Below are 20520 nucleotides of genomic sequence, written 5' to 3'. Positions count from 1 at the left end.
TACCGGTTGTCTTGGCCGGATGGAGACTCATAGAGATAACGGATGCACTGAGGCTGTTTAGTTGACACACTGAAGTAAGGAAAATGTGCTCTCGAATTTGGATAAGATTTACGTACTTCTGGAAGAAGCCGAACATCGTTAGCTGATGCGCGGCCGCGGCCGCCTACAGAAGAAAGAAACTTGGGCCAGAGTGGTTATTGCTGTGTTCTCCGTCGGGCTTCGCTAACTTCGGTTAGTTCCGGACACTCAATCAGCCTCGAACCACGTGAAACATAAGGTCAAACCACGCTCACGCTTGCCAGCACGTGGTCACTCCTCGCCATTCCTGGATAGACACCATGGCAGACTTCGCCTCGTATGCGCACGTTGGACGTGTGTACTATCCGTCAGTCAGGCCGGTGCAGGTCAAAGCCGGCTTCATCTCATAGCGCGGCCAGACAGGACAGGGGTTTATGAGAGCGAGCGCACGCTCAAGCCCTGTCGTGCACAAGGGAAACACTGCCCGTGCGCACTACACAGCTTCGCGTAACTGCGCCCTGTTGCGCAGCGTAGATACCGCAGCCGCCGCGAGATGCCACCACGAGTACACTCGCAGAGCGAACTGCAGATCGCTGAGCACAACGGCATATGGTAGGTCATGGGCGCCAAGATAGGAAGTAGCGGCGTCTACGTGAACATCGAAAATCATTGTTGGAACTGCGTGCCACTGTGACGTTCAGTCAGGCCCCGCACACTCTCAAGTTCAACAAATGGCCACAGAGGGCGAAAAATCAATCGAGGCGCGTTTCAGCGTAAGCGCGCAAGTGGAGCTACTGTAATTTGGTCGAATAGATTAATTTGTGCTTTCTCTGCTAGGGGCGCTGAACATGCTGAATTTTTTTAATTTACGCAAACCATTGACATGAACAATCGAGGTGTCTAAGGATGCTTTTTTACCTCAGGCAAATAGGCAGTTGATTTTCTTTTCATTTGATTGTTTAAGCTGCTTTTTAGTCATAGCGTCAAGGTTTTTGTGCTCGATTAACCACCGACAGCCGACAGCCTATTGGTATCGATGTGTTTCCTGGCAGTTGGCGTTCGAATACTACGGCGGTAAAACATTTTCGAAAGCATGCTGGTTTCGTCTGCGAGTCATTACATAGACTTGCTGTAAGAAGGTCTACTCTTGGCAAAGAATAGTGCCTCATTTTGTTTAGGCGTTGACTATCATAATGAATGCGGCGGAGGTTGAGGGAGTACGCTTGAAGGTACGTTTTTATGCCGTTGATCTCCATAACACCGTAAGTACGCAAACCGATGTCGCAGAACACCCGATGCATCATTGTGTGTTCTCCGTCATCGCTTGTTTGCTGTATGCCTACTAATTCTTCATTTCTTCAGGTGTTGTATCCTCCTTTTGTCCTTGTTCTCTTGTGCTTCACTTACAGTATGTCGTTCCGTCAGCTGTAATGCGCATTTGCAAAACCAATACGTTTGATAACACGCAGTGGTTATCATAATTTCACTACACGTGTATTAAGCTGGCACATATGGTTCAGATACAGATACCTGTATGCGAACTTGCACGACGTTGATGCGGAGATTAGGATAATTATGACACCCGTAAGGAAGAGGCAGCTGACGGCCGTATAAGCTGTTGCGTTCTTTCCGCCAAACTACCCGGCCTGGTAGTGCTGTAAAGATGCTGTATAAAAGTGACACGCGGTGACAGGGAAATTATCATACTTAGCAGCCGACCGTACGTTTTGTAGCTTAGGTCTTCTTTCTTGTGTGTTTGTGCTACCCATATTAATGAGCCATCTCTTGACTATGTTCTTGACTATGTAACCGCGTTTGTGTGGATGCGTAGACGCGTGCTTTTTGTTGTACTTGTAAAATGCAAATAAAATATTTTCAGGCTTACTCAATCTTTGGTGTCGTGTGCGTTTATTCCAGTCGAGGCCATCGTGCCATCTGGAAACCGCATTCTGTCAGTAGCCCTACACGAAATGCAACAGCTGGAGCGCGGCGGCACTACTCGGGATGTCCTTAAAAGTCAGTTCAGAGTGTGCCTTAGCTCGATATGACTCAGCGCTACATGTATTCTGCTGCGCCTCCATCGTGCTCCCGCCAGTTTGGTTGCTGTGTAGCAAACGTAGCGCCTACATAAATATGTAGGCGCTACGTTTGCTACACAGCAACTAAACTGGCGGGAGCACGATCGCGGCGCAGCAGCCAGAAACCCAGTAAAGCCACAGAACACCTGGTAAAGCGTGTGCAAACCTGGTGAAGCGTGTGCAAAACCTCGTTTCCGTTTCCTGTTGTACAGCGCCACCTGTGGTCACATACTTTAGTTCACGACGCCACCGCTACGCTTATTTCCGTAGCACTGTGGAAGGTACAGTTTCCCTTCTCTAAGTTTGTATAGGTGTTCTGTGGTTCAGTAGTCAGCGCGTTATGGGGAGGCCCCGGTCCGCCGTGGCCTTCGCAGAGCAAGGCGCAGCAGATGTAGCAGGAGCCGCGCGAGCGGATGATAGATGAGGTTTGATTGCCAATAACTCCACTTCTGCTGAAGTCCTTGATGTAGTATTTGTGGCAATGTACTTTTGAAATATTCTATGTTAATTTCAGATGCATTTCTTGACTCCGATAGAAAGTGGTTCAGTGACGTTTTAAGGCTTGTCCCGTATTCCTGCTTGCTTCGGGTCATATTGTCATTCTTATAGGTGAATGCGGCAGCAAACTGGTCACCTTCTGAATAGTTGTAGCACTCGCAGAAGGATACGGACATAGAAGGCGCACGTGGCACTTGTGTGCCTTTATGTATGTGTCGTTGTGCTTGCGCTACAAATTCTGAGATGACCTACAAACAAGCTCACACATCTACCTTCAGCAAACTGGTGTCTCATGTTTGCTTCGTATTAAAAAAAAAAACACACAGATGAGGTAGTTGTAGAGAATATTGTGGCCTGGAGAGAGCGCAGGTGCTGAAATTATTCAAATGGCCAGAGGAGACGATACAGATCCGGCATTTATATTGTTATTGCTAGCGGTGGTTCCCCTCTGCCCATATTTCCCGCACATCTCGGCACGTTTTTACTTTAGCCATTGCATGTGGCTAGTGTATACAGTTTGCACGCCTCCGGACACACTTACTTTTTAATGAGCACTTTGTTTATGTATTTCTTTATCGTATTGCCTGCCATCAAATCTCCACTTTAATGCGCTAAAACCTCTTATATCCTCATCTTCTTATGATAGCCGTAATGTCTATTTTGAGAAGAGGGCTGCACCTTCCAAGAAAAAAATTGAAAAGCACTGACGCTCTTGTAACATGGCTGCTTGGCTATTTCAAGCCTATCATATGTGGTGTGTCACTACCCTGGCTGGGAGTGCCAATCCATTCTTCAGCAGCGATGCGGCTGTCATTGTCACAAGCGGAAATTTTGATTTTTATACGCGTGCCGTTTTGTTGCCTGCCTCACTCCGTTCCATTTTACGTCAAAAAAAAAAGAGCATATAATTTTGCTAGCTCTTTCTGGTTCTCTTATTTCACTTCTTTGTGTTCGCCAAGGTTATTAGCATTTTTTTAATGATGCTAACGGCAGTTAATTGCTTCCGACTCCTACGACAGAATCTATGTAGTTCAACTGCATTTGTTGCGGTACAATAAGCCATTTTCGTTGCCCATACCACCGCGATACCTCACAGTATGCTCTGCTATTCTTATTGGCAGTACGAATTAGGCAGTTGGCGTATTACGTTCGCTAAGGTGTTAAAATAACAAGCCGGCCTGCACTAGACACTTCAGGGAGCTATGTGGTACAAAACACGCGGGTCAGACACACTCTTTCTTTTAATAGTGCAACTATTGTCTGCTTCTTGCTGCAGACGCGGTAGCTAAGCCGCCGCATCCTGACACCGAAGCAAGCGACGCTCTCTACCCACGGCGTAAGCTTCTAACAGTTTCAAAATGCTCCACGCGTTGCTTGGGCACCTCGGCCGCAGCCTCTGTTATCCGCGCCTTTGCGCCTATACTTCTGCGCCATATATACGCTTTTTTCCGCCCCCATCACGACAAAGGAAGCGGTGATGGTACCTTCTTCTTTCACTTACTGTTTCTATTCTAGCGCCCTCTCTTGTCCTTTCTTGCCTTCTCTCTAACGCGTGGCGTTTCCGCCTTCCTAGGTGGTTATGACGGTGACGCCAGGGCTCGGTCTACTCGATAACAGCGTTCCTCTCTTTTGTAATGGTGTGTTATAGCGTCATCTCGCCCTTTAATCAACAGAAGAACAACATCTTCATTCCATGGGACATGGAAACGGAGCAGAAACTAGGGCATAAATACTCTGACACGTGATACGCGCTTACTTCACAGCGGCGCTGTTTGATGGAGCAGCTTGTCGATGAGGATATATGTCAGAATGCATAGATGACCATTGCATGATGCTTTTAAGGGGGGATACACATGAAGAACCGAGTCCAAGTCATTGAGACGCCGGAAGTGCGACAAGCAAGTGGAAATCCACCAAGCACTTACGCACGAATTCGCTCTATATCCATTGTTGCACACGCTTTTTCTTAACGGCATGGAGAGTGGAGAACAGTGATTTGGGTCCTGAAACATCTTACATGCGTAATGAACAAAAGGTGCAAGATAAGTTCACTGGGCCGTTGTGCCAGAGGGTATGTGGCCGGCGTAGCGCTGCTGGCGTCCGATGCAGAAGGTTCACACACTTGAGAAAATACCGCGTGTCCCAGGTAAATTTAGGCAAGCTGTTCAAAAAAAAAAAAAAAAGAGGCTTTAAGACGTGGTTCATGCTACACTTTTAATATCTACGGTGTTTGGTCGAAAGAGGCCTGACGACCCAACGTTGTAGGTTTTAAAATGGCAGCTTCCGCGGTGCGTACTTTAAATGTACTTTGTGTTAAAAAAACTTGGCTACCATTGGTTGGAACACCCCATACCTGGCAACGCACCGACAAAGATGGGCCTTTAAGGGGCTGTCTACAATTTGTAATATGTATTTTTGTTGTGGCGGGAGTGAGAACATTGTGTTTCACATCGACAGAAACGAGCATCCTTGTACTCCATAATCAAAGCATTGCATTTTTAATTTGTCTGTGAAAGCAGTGGAAGAATGACATGCGACATCGCTCGATGAGGGAACGGTGTAACCAATCCCAGTATCGTCGAGCAACCAAAAAAGCAGCGCACGAGAGTTATTTTTTCTTGTATACACTAATGTATTACCTGAAATAGGTCTTGCTTTTCTGCTAACTTATAATTCCTGATGAAAGTAATTTCTTTCGGTTCCAGCTAGCACGTGTCGGAAATTTGCACTCGCTTGTTCCAACGAAAGGAGTCATGCAGAACGCAGTTATGAATTGATCGATGGCTTCCGAGACTTCCATTGCGTATTCAGCGTCGTCGCTGTCCGTACAAAGGTTAAGAACATACCGCGCCGACGGAAACATTCTGTTCAAGCTTTGCAGCTAGCTTTCCGTAGCAATCACTGCAGCTTTGGACACTTGGAACATTAGGCTTCCTATTGCGCTCCAATACAGAAAGTCCTTGACAGACTGTAAGCCCAGTTAGGCTTAGCAGAAAAAAAAATCGAGAATTCCGGTATTTATATCAAAGACCAGTATTCGCAGAGTAATAAATATCAGCAAGTTCTTATCCATAGTCAGGCAATATAAATACCTTACTGTATACATGAACGAAGAAATGACCAACTCCAATATAAACCTAGATAATCTAAAAGTGAAGGGCAAGTTGAATGCAACAATAATGAATCAAGGAACAATAGTGCTAGACTGAATAGGAAGTGGTGGGAGCAATCTGGAAAGCGAGCAATGCTGCTAGCGCTGATGTTCGCAAATGTCATTCTTCGCTTAAAATGAGGGACCTTGCCGGGGTTCGAAGTTTGAAAAAAATTGGTATGCTTTGAGGCCGGTTGGCTTTGTAGGTTCAAGCTAAACCACGAATGAGGCAGCGCAGGGTAACATGTGTTGCACTTTTTTTTTTCATCTGAGAAGCGCAGAGAAAAAATAGTTTCTAAGAGAGAGTCGCAAACATGGATGAAATTAAGTGGGGACAGATTGGGGCTAAAGTGAAGACATATTTCTACCTAAATTGCATAGGATTCAGAATGACATCAACAAACACGCCTACCAGGTACAAGGTAACTGAAAGCTTAAATAGATAACCAGGAGTCATGAAAAAGAAAGTTAAAGAAAAAGAGGCACTAAGTTCGAAGTAATCGATGGAAACAATAAGATACCCCGGGAACATAGAGAAGTAAGGCAAGAAGCAATCACAAAGAGAAATATGCAGGAAAACGCAAAGGGTTGTGCCTTGCTATTGGACGTCCGAGCCTGGTTGCCTGAAGAGAAAGACGTAGCGGAGCAAATATTCGGTACAAGGCCGGTGTCTGCTGCAGCGAAAATCCGGAGACAACTCAGCACATCCTAAAGGAAGGCGATGGCATTCACCCAGCGAGAGCCGCACGAAAGATTCACCTTCCAGAAGCACTTGGATTTACAGCGGGTGAAAGCATTAGCAAGTCAGCAGTCGAAATAAACAAGAGACGTTTTAGTATTGGTGGAAAAAATTCAGGGGACGAAGTGATAAGAATTCATCCGTTACAGGCATATGTAGCGGTTCAAGATCGCTATATCTAGATGTCTTAAAAAAAGAGAAAGGTTAAGGTGATGCACGCAAAATATTTGTCTCGTAGATATGTATAGATTAATTGCTTATGTCGAGCAGGTGAGGTGACTATTGGTCTTTGCCCCATGTAAAAGCGCATTCAAAAAATCTTATTATTATAATCTTTATCATCAAACCAGAGCAGCTACGCGATCATTATTATCATGTTTACAGGGAAACTAATGACTGGAACGCCCTGCCATGAACAAGACATTTCTTTTATGTTTTTTGTAATCATTACAAATACCGAATGCTGGTCGAGTTAGTAATCACGCGTGTTAACCTGTTTACCTCTTATGTTGATATTACGACTTTATATACCTGTATGTATCCTTGTATATACTTTATTAGCTTGTAATAGTTCTACGGAAAACCGGAAGGCGGAAATGAGTTAATAAAGAGAAAACGAGATCTACACCCAATCGTAGCAATTGCTACAAAGGAAACCCATGCGGGTTCCCTGAAAGAAAAGCGTCACAGTCGAAGAAAAATTCGCCTTAGGTCCGAGGCTCGAACCCAGAACCCATGCCTTTCTGTGGCATCCGCTCCACTATCTGAGCTAACCAGGTGGCTAGCAGATGCCAGGGCGAAGTCGAACTTATGAACAACTCAAAGCAAACGCAAGAGTTTTGACTTAATTGTTCTGTGTAAACCGGCAAGCTGGCGAGAAGTATTTAATATCGGGAAAACGAGACACCCACCCAATCGTAGCAATTCCTACAAAGGAACTCTGCGCGGCTTCCTCAAAAGAAAAGCCTTGCAGTTGAGGCCAAATTTTTCTTCAACAGTGAGGCTTTTCTTTAGACGAATCCGTGTGGGTTTATTTTGTTGCATTTGCTACGACTGGGAGGATGTCTCATTTTCCCTTTAATTAATATTTCATTAACCTATCGTTCTGACCCATTCACCCAGTTCTTATGATTATTTATTTTGGTAGGTGTCTTTAAGCCAATCGTATCGAATGAAAGATCAATAAAGGAGACCAAATTACGGTGCACACATTCTTCTCGACGCGTTTTGGAAGTGTCAGTACGATGTTTCGCTTAACTGAATAAATGATAATTACGTTACAGTCGGCAACAATGCTGAGCTAGATCCTGCCCGAACTATTTTTATGCTTTTAACCTTTGCTGCACATATTGCGATTTATGATTTACCCACCAGGGTGTTGAACGGATACTGCAGTTGTGCGCACAATTTGTTCCGAGTCTGTGCAGCCCGTGTACGTAACGCCAAGGTAACAAATAAACTTTTCTTATTTGCAGCGGTCGTCCGTGTGTTTCGTCTCTCCATCCGTGTTCAATTCGCGCGGATTTTCAGCATGAACATAAACAAACTTTCCCAACTTTCAGCCTTATTTGTAAACAAGTATATTTTACATGGACAGGCCGCCATTGGAATATGAACCTGGCAACGTTTAACGCTAGAACATTATCTAGTGAGGCGAGTCTAGCAGTGCCATTGGAGGAATTAGAGGGCAGTAAATGGGATATAATAGGGCTCAGTGAAGTTAGGAGGCCAAAAGAAGCATATACAGTGCTAAAAAGCGGGCACGTCCTGTGCTAACGGGGCTTAGCAGAGAGACGAGAACTAGGAGTCGGATTCCTGATTAATAAGAACATAGCTGGTAACATACAGGAATTCTATAGCATTAACGAGAGGGTGGCATGTCTTGTTGTGAACCTAATAAGAGGTACAAAATGAAGGTTGTACAGGTCTACGCCCCTACATCTAGTCATGATGACCAGGAAGTCGAAAGCTTCTATGAAGTCGTGGAATCGGCGATGGGTAAAGTCAAAACAAAATACAGTATACTGATGGGCGATTTCAATGCCAGGGTAGGCAAGAAGCAGGCCGGAGACAAGTCAGTGGGGGAATATGGCATAGGCTCTAGGAATAGCAGCGGAGAGTTAATAGTAGAGTTTGCAGAACAGAATAATATGCGGATAATGAATACCTCTTTCCGCAAGCGGGTTAGCCGAAAGTGGACGTGGAGGAGCCCGAATGGTGAGACTAGAAATTAAATCGACTTTATACTCTGCGCGAACCCTGGCATCATACAAGATGTAGACGTGCTCGGCAAGGTGCGCTGCAGTGACCATAGGATGGTAAGAACTCGAATTAGCCTTGACTTGAGGAGGGAGCGGAAGAAACTGGTACATAAGAAACCAATCAATGAGTTAGCGGTAAGAGGGAAACTAGAGGAATTCCGGATCAAGCTACAGAACAGGTATTCGGCTTTAACCCAGGAAGAGGACCATAGTGTTGAAGCAATGAACGACAATCTTATGGGCATCATTAAGGAGTGCGCAATAGAAGTCGGTGGTAAAGCCGTTAAACAGGAAACCAGTAAGCTATCGCAGGAGACGAAAGACCTGATCAAGAAACGCCAATGTATGAAAGCCTCTAACCCTACAGCTAGAATAGAACTGGCAGAACTTTCTAAGTTAATCAACAAGCGTAAGACAGCGGACATAAGGAACTATATTATGGATAGAATTGAACAGGCTTTCAGGAACGGAGGAAGCCTAAAAGCAGTAAAAAGGAAACTAGGAATAGGCAAGAATCAGATGTGTGCGTTAAGAGACAAAGCCAGCAGTATCGTTACTAATATGGATGAGATAGTTCAAGTGGCTGAAGAGTTTTATAGAGATTTATACAGTGGCAGTAACACCCACGACGATAAGGTGAGAGGGAATAGTCTAGAGGAACTTGAAATCCCACAAGTAACACCGGAAGAGGTAAAGAACGCCTTGGGAGCTATGCAAAGGGGGAAGGCAGCTGGGGAGGATCAGGTAACAGCAGATTTGTTGAAGGATGGTGGGAACACTGTCCTAGAAAGGTTGGCCGCCCTATATACACAATGCCTCATGACCTCGAACGTACCGGAATCTTGGAAGAATGCTAACATAATCCTAATCCATAAGAAAGGGGACGCCAAAGACTTGAAAAATTATAGACCGATCAGCTTACTGTCCGTTGCCTACAAAGTATTTACTAAGGTAATCGCAAATAGAATCAGGAATACCTTAGACTTCTGTCAACCAAAGGACCAGGCAGGAATCCCTAAAGGCTACTCAACAATAGACCATATTCACACTATCAATCAGGTGATAGAGAAATGTGCGGAATATAACCAACCCTTATATATAGCCTTCATTGATTACGAAAAAGCATTTGATTCAGTCGAAACCTCAGCAGTCATGAAGGCACTACGGAATCAGGGTGTGGATGAGCCATATGTAAAGATACTGGAAGTTATCTATAGCGGTTCCACAGCCACCGTAATCCTCCACAAAGGAAGCAACAAAATCCCAATAAAGAAAGGCGTTAGACAGGGAGATACGATATCTCCAATGCTATTCACAGCATGTTTACAGGTGCTATTCAGATACCTGGAGTGGGAAGAATTGGGGATAAAAGTTGACGGAGAATACCTTAGCAACTTGCGATTCGCTGATGATATTGCCTTGCTTAGTAACTCAGGAGACCAATTGCAATGCATGCTCACTGACCTGGAGAGGCAAAGCAGAAGGGAGGGTCTGAAAATTATTCTACAGAAAACTAAAGTAATGTTTAACAGTCTCGGAAGAGAACAGCAGTTTACGATAGGTAGCGAGGCACTCGAAGTGGTAAGGGAATACATCTACTTAGGGCAGGTAGTGACCACGGATCCGGATCATGAGACTGAAATAACCAGAAGAATAAGAATGGGCTGGGGTGCGTTTGGCAGGCATTCTCAAATCATGAACAGCAGGTTGCCACTATCCCTCAAGAGGAAAGTGTATAACAGCTGTGTCTTACCAGTACTCACCTACGGGGCAGAAACCTGGAGGCTTACGAAAAGGGTTCTGCTGAAATTGAGGACGACGCAACGAGCTATGGAAAGAAGAATGATAGGTGTAACGTTAAGGGATAAGAAAAGAGCAGATTGAGTGAGGGAACAAACGCGGGTAAATGACATCCTAGTTGAAATCAAGAAAAAGAAATGGGCATGGGCTGGACATGTAATGAGGAGGGAAGAGAACCGATGGTCATTAAGGGTTACGGAATGGATTCCAAGGGAAGGGAAGCGTAGTAGGGGGCGGCAGAAAGTTAGGTGGGCGGATGATATTAAGACGTTTGCAGGGACAACATGGCCACAATTAGTACATGACCGGGGTAGTTGGAGAAGTATGGGAGAGGCCTTTGCCCTGCAGTGGGCGTAACTAGGCTGATGATGATGATGATATTTTACATATATTGCCGGCAATTCCACGCAACAAATTTCATATTCCCGTAGACAGAATAAAGAGAGATGAAGGTACCTCAGGATCATTATCCTTCAAATCACCACGCCTTATCAGATACACAGAAGTTGTTGAGATTTACTTTTTCAACGAGACATTTTATCAAGTAATTAATTAGAACCAAAGGTAGTGGTTTCGACTCCCACGAAAGATCGAGGGTTCATTCCCAGCTCTGGTGCCATTGAATTTTAGTGCCATAACGCTGGACGGTCAAGTATTCGTCGGCAAACTTTCGTTGACATAAAAAAATCACGATTATTATGGCATGACCACTCCAGTTCACTTCATCGCAAATGGTTGTCTATCAAATTTGTGTGCTGACCCCATGTCGCGATCCTCACCCCTGCCTCTCGTGACGTGATGCTGCGCGAGCTGGGCGTTCGTAGTAGCAGAATGTCCGCCTGAGCTGGCACAGGTCGTTCGCCTGGTGATCGCTTCGGTGGAACAGCCGAAGCTTGCATTGGTACCCTGAACGACTGCGAGACGGTGCAGCTGTCACGCTTGTCCCGTGGGGAGGTGCTGGCAAAGGTAGTGCGTTGTTTTTTGGGCTTTTGCAGCGAAGAAGCACAAGCATGATCTTGGGACCTGGGTGTACTTCAAGAAAAAGAAAGAAGTTCTGTGAATAGGGGCTTCTCTGCACTTTAATGGTTAGAGCACATGCGCATTTGATTACTGCATGTGACGTTACCATAAAGAAGCTTGTGAAAGTGTTCACTGGTTTGACACGATTAGGCATAGAGGCCTTTCACTGGATTCATGTGGCATACGTACCCCACATCTATGGTGGAGTGAATATGGTGTTGTGCTGACGACTCGCAGCTTGAGCTGTGATTGATTGTCTTGTTAGTGCGTATTTCATTATTGGCCAAATGGAGTGCCGGAACCACGAGACACAGAGAAAACTACACAAACGAGTGCCTCTTTTTTCCATTTGCGTGCCTCGTCACCACTTGAATCAAGCTTGCAAAGTCGATTGCTAGACACTGCTACAATATATTTTCTGATTAATGAAGAATTCAAGACACTCGTGCTATTGTATTTATCTGCAAGGCAGAAGCATTCAAATACCAAATCTCTGGCGACATCCATAAAAGCACCAGGTGGCTTCGTCGTGCCCAGCTACATCGTTGTTTAAATCGATTTATTTTAATCGTTTAAGAATGTTAGCTTGAAGAGAATAAAAAAGGTTCAATGCATTTGCGCTTGTAGTAGGGTTTAGCATGAACTTTACTACCACGTTCTTTACAAAGCTAGCCAGTCTGTATTGACAAAGCGGGGCTGTAAAAAATTCCGTTTTTATACGGCTCCTCAAACAACTGTGCGTCATTCGTATTAGCACAAAATGTAGCTGAGATGAATTTCCTTTTATGATTTATGCCGCAAGGAAATTATACTATACGGCTTTCAATAATGACGTTGTGCATTATGGAAGACTATTTTTTAAATCAAACTATCGGGGCAAGTGTGCGTGTTCTGCATGATGACACCAATATTCAGAAACATGTATGATGTCCTACCAAACAGAAGAAAGGACAAGTACTGACTAAAAACAGATTATATTACAGAAGTTACGGCAGCCTACATACGCCACACCACTCCTGCAACCTGCAGTGGTGCACAGACACACTGCACCAAGACATCCAATAACGATCAGCGATAACATGCTCCGATTGTCGCAGAAAAGTATAAACCTCACGTTTAGGACATGCCGTACGGTTAAAACGTACGATAAAGAGAACAGTAAATCATATTTAGAATAATAAATTCGTGCTTCTAAAGACCTATTTTCGCAAATTTTGTGACAGGAAGTTGATTACTGCAATAGAAAATCAAAGCAGAAGTTTGATCTTTTTTAACTTCACGCCGAAGCTCAAGCGTCAGTACATCAATGCTATGTCCCAGATTACAAAGTACGAGGGCGTATCAGAAAGTCTTTGCCCCCGCTTTTTATTAGCCAAATTCAATAAATACAGCAAATTACAAATATATGTACTATTCTACGCACTCTACAGTATATAACCACACGGTCCCCACACCAGTTCAGACATTTGTTCCATCGCATGCACTAAATTTGAGATGCGCCTATGGTAGAATTCGCCACGCTGACTGTGTAACCACCGTCGGGCTGCTGTCTAGGCTTCATCGTTGCACGTGAACCCCTGTCCTGCCAGAAACTTATTCAATGCACCCGAAACGCGGAACTCATTAGGAGCGAGGTTCGGGCTTTATGGAGGGTGGTTCTGACTCCCCCAATGAAATGACCGGAGCTCGTCAGCAGTCAGCGACGCACGCGGCCTCCCCCGAACGCTCATTGCCGTACAAGTGTTCATTGCCTTTTGCAAACTCAGAGCACCACTACGTCGCACTGCTCAAAGTGAGTCACCTTCCCCCTGACGTGAACTGCATTTCCCTGTAAGTTTCGATGGGCGTTCGTCCCTTGCTTCATGGAAAACGAATCACAAATCGTTGATCGTACGCCATGGTCGTGTGAAGCACAACCATCATCTTGAAGAACTGACAACAGTGTCGTGACTTGGATCTACCGGCAAATAAGGCCGAGCCGTTCCAAGGAAGGTCCACCGCTGGAAATGGATATGTTGACTTCGCATTTAGGCCCCTAATTTAGCTAAAAAAAAATAGGGGCAAAGACTTTCTGATTCGCTCTCGTGTTTTCTCCTAATAGGATTATTTAGGCCCACTAAAGTACCTGAAACTTGCCAAGTTATACATTTGGCGCTTTTAGAATACAATTTTGGCCATATTTACCAACAAAATTTAATTGGGACCTGGCAGACGCATTAAATATCGTTCACGTCACGGCGTGGTAGAGTTGGAACTATAATGCGTCGTCACCACCTTTATTTCGTCTATTCAGGACCTGGCTTACCAAGTTTTTCTCATTGTAAGTGTGGCTTTTTCAGTACTATGGAACGGTAATTTAATTACACAGCTCAAATTGTTTTTGTTTTCCAGTTACTTCTAAGGAGTTGTGCTTTGAGATTAGGAAAAGAATGTATATTTCTGGGGAAAAAACGTTTACCGTAGTTCGCCATGGGAAAACGAGGAGATTACATTAGCAGCTACGGGAGGGCGTTGTGCGGTACTAAGCACGAGGTTAAGCTCTGAATCGATAAGAAAGGAGCGGTGTTTCTCTCGTTTTTACATAGAACTGTACAATTTAAGTAGTCTGTATTTAGAGGGAACATGTGCCTTTGCCAAGCCTGCCCTTTCGGCATTGTGACCGTGTTCCTGGCATTGTGCAAGAACCAGCGAGGTAGCCGCAGGCTCCAAGGACTGCCCCCGGAGCACGGACTTTTGCCTGAGACGACCAGGAAGATCGCCACCAAGTCCACCCCAATGGCAGCCCCAGCGTCCCCCGTCGTGCTGCAGCAGCCCAGGGAGCCTCCGACGTTCCGCGGTTCAACGTTCGAGGACCCGCAAAGCTGGCTTGAGACGTATGAGAGAGTCGCTACATTTAACAACTGGAACAGCGACGACAAACTGCGACATGTCTTCTTCGCATTGGAAGACGCGGCCAGGACGCGGTTCGTAAACCGAGAAGCCACCTTAACGACATGGGAGCTGTTCCGAAGCGGCTTCCTGCAGACATTCGCAAGCGTCGTACGCCGAGAACGAGCCCAAGTGCTATTAGAAACACGGGTGCAGCTACCTAATGAGACAACCACGATCTTCATGGAGGAAATGAGCAGTCTCTTCCGCCACGTCGACCCTGAAATGCCCGAGGAGAAGAAAGTCCTCCTACTCATGCGTGGTGTGAAGGAGGAACTTTTTGCCGGAATGGTACAAAGCCCACCGAAGACCATCGACGAGTTTCTTCGCGAGGCCACCAGCATCGAGAAGACACTCGAGATGCTAAACCGGCAATTCGACCGCCGCACGAACTTGACAAACTACGCCGGAGTTCAGTCATTGGCCACCGACGACCTACGCGAGACCTTCCGAGCGGTCGTGCGCGAGGAGCTACAGAAGCTGTTCCCATCATCCCAGCCTCAAGTGGCTTTGATTGCCGACGCCGTACGTGAGCAGCTCCAACAACAACTCGGAGTAGCCCCTGAATCGCCGCAGCCTCAGCCGCAAGTGATGAACTACGCCCCTGTGGCCCGCCGTCAAGGTCCCCCCTCCACGACCGCGCCAGGGCCCCGTAACGCCACAATTCCGTCGACCGCCACCGCCGCCGCCAGCACTCCCACCCGTCACCCAGCGCAGCTACCCGAGGAAGACAGACGTTTGGCGCGCTCCTGACCACCGCCCACTCTGCTACCACTGCGGAGAAGCGGGTCACGTCTACCGACAATACCCATACCGGGAGATGGGACTGCGAGGTGTCGCTGTCAACACTCCGCGCCCGCAGCAAGGTGAACGCCCTCGCGATATTGCCGACTACCTCGCCGCTACTCAGTGGAGCTCTCGACGACCGCCGCGTTCGCCATCACCAGGCCGCTACCTGTCGCCACAGCGCCGACCATACACTGGCCCAGCCCGGGGCCGGTCAGCGAGCCCATATCCGGAAAACTAAAAGCAGCAACCGATGGAGGTGCGGTTGCTGTTCGTCGAACTGACGAAGATCCTCCGCCACCGACGAAGACGCCGAAGAAACTACCTCGACGACATCACAAGCCGCCGTCCCGACGAGGTCTGGAAGCAAATACGACGACGAAAGACCACCTGGCGACGCGACGTTCCAGCTTCAGTTCAACACGACGCAGCCGTGATCCGACGCCAAGACCTAACTGCAACGCCAGACAAAGAACCACCGAGCTGGACGTGCTTCTCGACGGCCACGCAGTTACCGCCTTAGTGGACACAGGGGCCGATTACTCCGTTATGAGTGGACACATCGCCGCCCAGTTAAAGATGGTTAAGACTGCATGGGAGGGCCCTCAAATTCGGACTGCTGGAGGGCATCTCATCACGCCGACTGGAATCTGCACGGCAAGAATAAGCATTCATGGCGGGACTTACCCTGCCACCTTCGTTATCCTCCAACAGTGTTCACGAGACGTCATTCTCGGTATGGACTTCCTGAACCAACACAGCGCAATCATCGACCTGAAGTCGAAGTCAACAACGCTGTCGGAAGACAAAGTGATACTGCCGGAGAGCCCTCGTAGTCACCACGCCTTGAGTGTGCTCGAAGATCAAGTGAGCATCCCGCCTCGCTCCAGCATTGTTATTTCGGTCGGCACCGAAACACCCGCTGACGTAGAAGGCGTCATCGAAGCCGACCAACGTCTACTGCTAGACCGTGAAATTTGCGCCGCAAGAGGAATCGCTCGACTGCATGGAGGGAAAACTGAAGTGTTACTGACAAACTTCAGCCAGGAGTTCAAGCACATCAACAAGGGCGCGACGATCGCGTACATCGAGGAAAATCTGGAAACCAGTAATGCGTTTGTCCTCTCAGACTCCGCCGCATCTACCCCGACGACGATGGTTCCCGAACCAGACTACGACATTAATCCAAGTCTCCCCGTGATTAAGCAACAGCAGCTCAGAAGTCTGCTCCGACGATACAAAGGCTGCTTTTCGACGTCATCGAGGATTCGACAAACACCAGTCGCAAAGCATCGCATATTCACCGAGGAGTGCGCTCGACCACTCCGCCAGAGCCCTTACCGAGTTTCGCCGCGAGAACGTGCAGCTATAAGAGAACAAGGGCGCTATAACGTAAAACTATTCCAAACTTTTCTATTCCAATTCTGCTGTCAGCCCTCCACGATTGGTCAAAAACTTTTTTCGACCACCCCCACTTCACCTGTCTGTCACGCGACGTCACGAAAACCGCGATACTTCCCCATCTGATATGATGTGTACACACTGATTATGCATGATTCGACAGAAAAAAGAAAAACAGTTATTTCTTATTCGACGCCTTTTCGCCATTAGCCCTCGGCTATTGGTAAAAAGGTTTCGGGCTGCACCCACTTCACCTGCCTGTCACGCGACGTCACAAAACCGCAAGAACTCCTCGCGTCGAAGTGACGTCTACGCGATAAAGATGCATTAATATGCCGAACAAAACTGAATTTTCATCGGAATAGCCATAGGCTGCCCCGTTCCGAAAGGAATAGAAGATGGCTACCGCCGATCGCTCAGACGCTGGCTACTCGCACCTGCCGGAGAGCATGAGTGTATTTGCGTAGAATAAAACTTTTTGCGTGGCCGTGTAACGTTTTCGAGCACTTTCGGCACGTTTACCCCCTCATTCTGCCAACTCTTCTTTGCTGAGGGTCCGCTTTAGCGTCATTCTTGAGCTTCCGTTCCATGCCGCCGCTATTTTCGACCAGCCACCGCAAGCTAAGTAAGGGAAAGCCGACCAATCGTAGACGCCGGCACCACCCTCTTCATCTGGTTATCGACTTTCAGTGCAGTGGCTCGGCCCCATCGAATCCCTCTCCACTTGAGCCTTCTCCTCGCCTCTTGTCAGCCAATTAGATACGACAAACCGCTCAGTGCAGGCAATGTTATTCGTTTTTCAAGCAAGCAAAAGTGACCTCCTATGAACGAGGAGAGCGTTTGATTGGTCTGTTCAGACAACCCTGCGGGTGACCGCCCGGTGCTTGCGTTGGCGGTTACGCAAATTTGACGTCAGGAGCTTGTAATAGAAACGTAGTGGAATAGTTTTACGTTATAGGGCCCCAAGTGAACGAAATGCTGCGCAACGACATCATCCAGCCGTCGAAAAGCCCGTGGGCATCCCCTGTTGTCGTGGTAAAGAAAAAGGATGGAACCCTACGTTTCTGCATCGATTATCGTCGACTGAACGAGATCACGAAGAAAGACGTGTACCCCCTTCCACGGATAGACGACGCATTTGATCGGCTCTGCAACGCTAAATACTTCTCGTCGATGGATCTCAAGTCTAGCTATTGGCAAATAGAAGTCGACGAAAGAGATCGCGAAAAGACGGCCTTCATCACCCCAGACGGCCTCTACGAGTTCAAGGTTATGCCATTCGGACTGTGCTCGGCGCCTGCAATGTTCCAGCGCGTCATGGACACGGTGTTAGCAGGATTGAAGGGGCAGACCTGTCTCGTTTACTTGAATGACGTCGTCGTCTTAGCCGGAAATTTCGACGATCACCTCAGGCGGCTTGCGACAGTACTAGAGGCCAACAAGTCGTCAGGGCTTACTCTGAAGCCAGAAAAATGCCGCTTCGCTTACGATGAGCTTCTGTTCCTAGGCCACGTAATCAGCAAATCTGGTGTCCGTCGAGACCCGCAAAAGACAGCTGCAATCGCACAGCTCCCGCAACCCATCAACAAGACGGCAGTGCGCAGATTCCTTGGCATGTGTGCCTACTACAGGCGCTTTGTCAAGGACTTTTCACGCATCGCTGAGCCGTTGACACGGCTAACTAAATGTGATGTTGAGTTCAAGTGGGAAACGCTGCAGGCCGACGCATTTGAAGAACTCAAACGACGCATGCAGACGCCGCCGGTACTTGCGCACTTCGACGAGTACGCCGATACAGAAATCCATACTGACGCCAGTAGCCTAGGCCTCGGTGCCGTTCTAGTCCAGAGGAGAAACGGAGTCGAACAGGTGATAGCTTACGCTAGCCGGTCGCTGTCAAAAGCGGAAGGCAACTATTCTACGACCGAAAAGGAATGCCTCGCCATCGTTTGGGCTGCAGCTAAATTTCGCCCTTATCTTTATGGCAGGCCATTCAAAGTCGTCAGTGGCCATCACGCGCTGTGTTGGCTAGCGAATATAAAGGATCCTGCAGGACGACTGGCGCGGTGGAGCCTCAGACTACAAGAATGCGACATAACTGTAACCTACAAGTCCAGACGAAAACACTCCGATGCCGATTGCCTGTCACGACCCGCCACCGCAAGACGACGAGAATGACGACGCCTTCCTTGGAATGATAAGCGCGGAAGACTTCGCTGAACAGCAACGGGCAGACCCGGAGCTAAAAGGCCTCGTCGAATATCTGGAAGGGCACACCGACGTTGTCCCTAGGGCATTCAAGCGCGGATTATCTTCCTTCACGCTTCAAAACAATCTACTCGTAAAGAAGAACTTCTCACGAGTCCGCACCAACTACCTTCTTGTTGTCCCGTCAGGACTTCGTCCAGAAGTATTGCACGCCCTACATGACGATTCGACCGCTGGACACCTCGGAGTTTCCCGCACACTATCGAGGATACAAGAAAAGTATTATTGGCCGCGCCTGAACGCCGACGTCGCCCGTTATGTCAGAACATGCCGAGACTGTCAGCGACGCAAGACACCGCCGACAAGGCCAGCCGGATTACTACAGCCAATCGAGCCTCCTTGCCGACCATTCCAGCAGATTGGGATGGACTTGCTGGGACCCTTTCCGACGTGAACAACCGGAAACAAGTGGATCGTCGTGGCGACGGACTAGCTCACCCGCTTCGCTGAAACTAAAACACTGCCGAAAGGTAGCGCAGCCGAAGTGGCGAAATTCTTTGTCGAAAACATCCTGCTGCGACATGGCGCCCCAGAAGTCCTCATCACCGACGGAGAAACGGCCTTTACAGCGGAGCTCACCAAAGCCATTCTGAAATACAGTCAGACAAGGCACAGGAGGACAACGGCCTACCACCCGCAGACGAACGGCCGCAGACGAATGGACGAATGGAGCGGCTGAATAAGACCCTCGCCGACATGCTAACGATGTACGTCGACGTCGAACGCAAGACCTGGGATGCCGTCCTGCCGTACGTAACATTCGCTTACAACACGGCGGTGCAAGAAACAACACAGGATCACGCCGTTCAAGCTGGTCGACGGCAGGAGACCGACGTCGACGCTCGACGCCATGCTGCCGCACGTCACTGACGAGGAGAACCTTGACGTCGCTACCTATCTCCAGCGCGCCGAAGAAGCCCGACAGCTCGCCCGCCTGCGGATCAAGAACCAGCAGAGGACCGGCAGCCGACACTACAACCTCCGTCGATGCTTCGTCGAGTACCAGCCTGGCGACCGTGTTTGGGTATGGACCCCGATACGCCGACGAGGACTCAGTGAGAAACTACTGCGACGCTATTTCGGACCCTACAAGGTCATCCGACGTATTGGCGCACTGGACTATGAGGTCGTGCCAGACGGCATTTCGCATTCACAGCGGCGCCGCGCACGATCTGAAGTGGTCCACGTGGTGCGCCTTAAACCCTTTTGTGGACGCTGACGAACTTCCTTATTTTGTTGTTTTCTTTGCTACGAGTGCTTCTTTTTTATTACTTTAGTTTTTTTGCAGCATCGGGTCGATGCTTTTTAAGAGGGGGGTAATGACACGTGTACTTATCTTTATCGGGCGACCACGTTTGGCCGCCTAACAAATGTTATCGCGCAACGCAGGACGCGCCTGCATGGAAAAGAAGTTTCTAGAATGTTATCGATGGTTCCGTCCACTGTCTTTCACCGCAACTTGTGTAATCTGATTGCATGTATGCGCGACGCGAATAGTGTAGAACTTTGTGGAAGACACGCGGGTCCCATCGGTTAATCTGGAACATTCGACGGATGACCTATAAAAGCCGA

Source organism: Dermacentor andersoni, chromosome 7 (assembly GCF_023375885.2).
Source record: "Dermacentor andersoni chromosome 7, qqDerAnde1_hic_scaffold, whole genome shotgun sequence".
NCBI lineage: Eukaryota > Metazoa > Arthropoda > Arachnida > Ixodida > Ixodidae > Dermacentor > Dermacentor andersoni.
The sequence above is the reverse complement of the archived record's forward strand: the minus strand, read 5'-3'. Positions refer to the sequence as shown.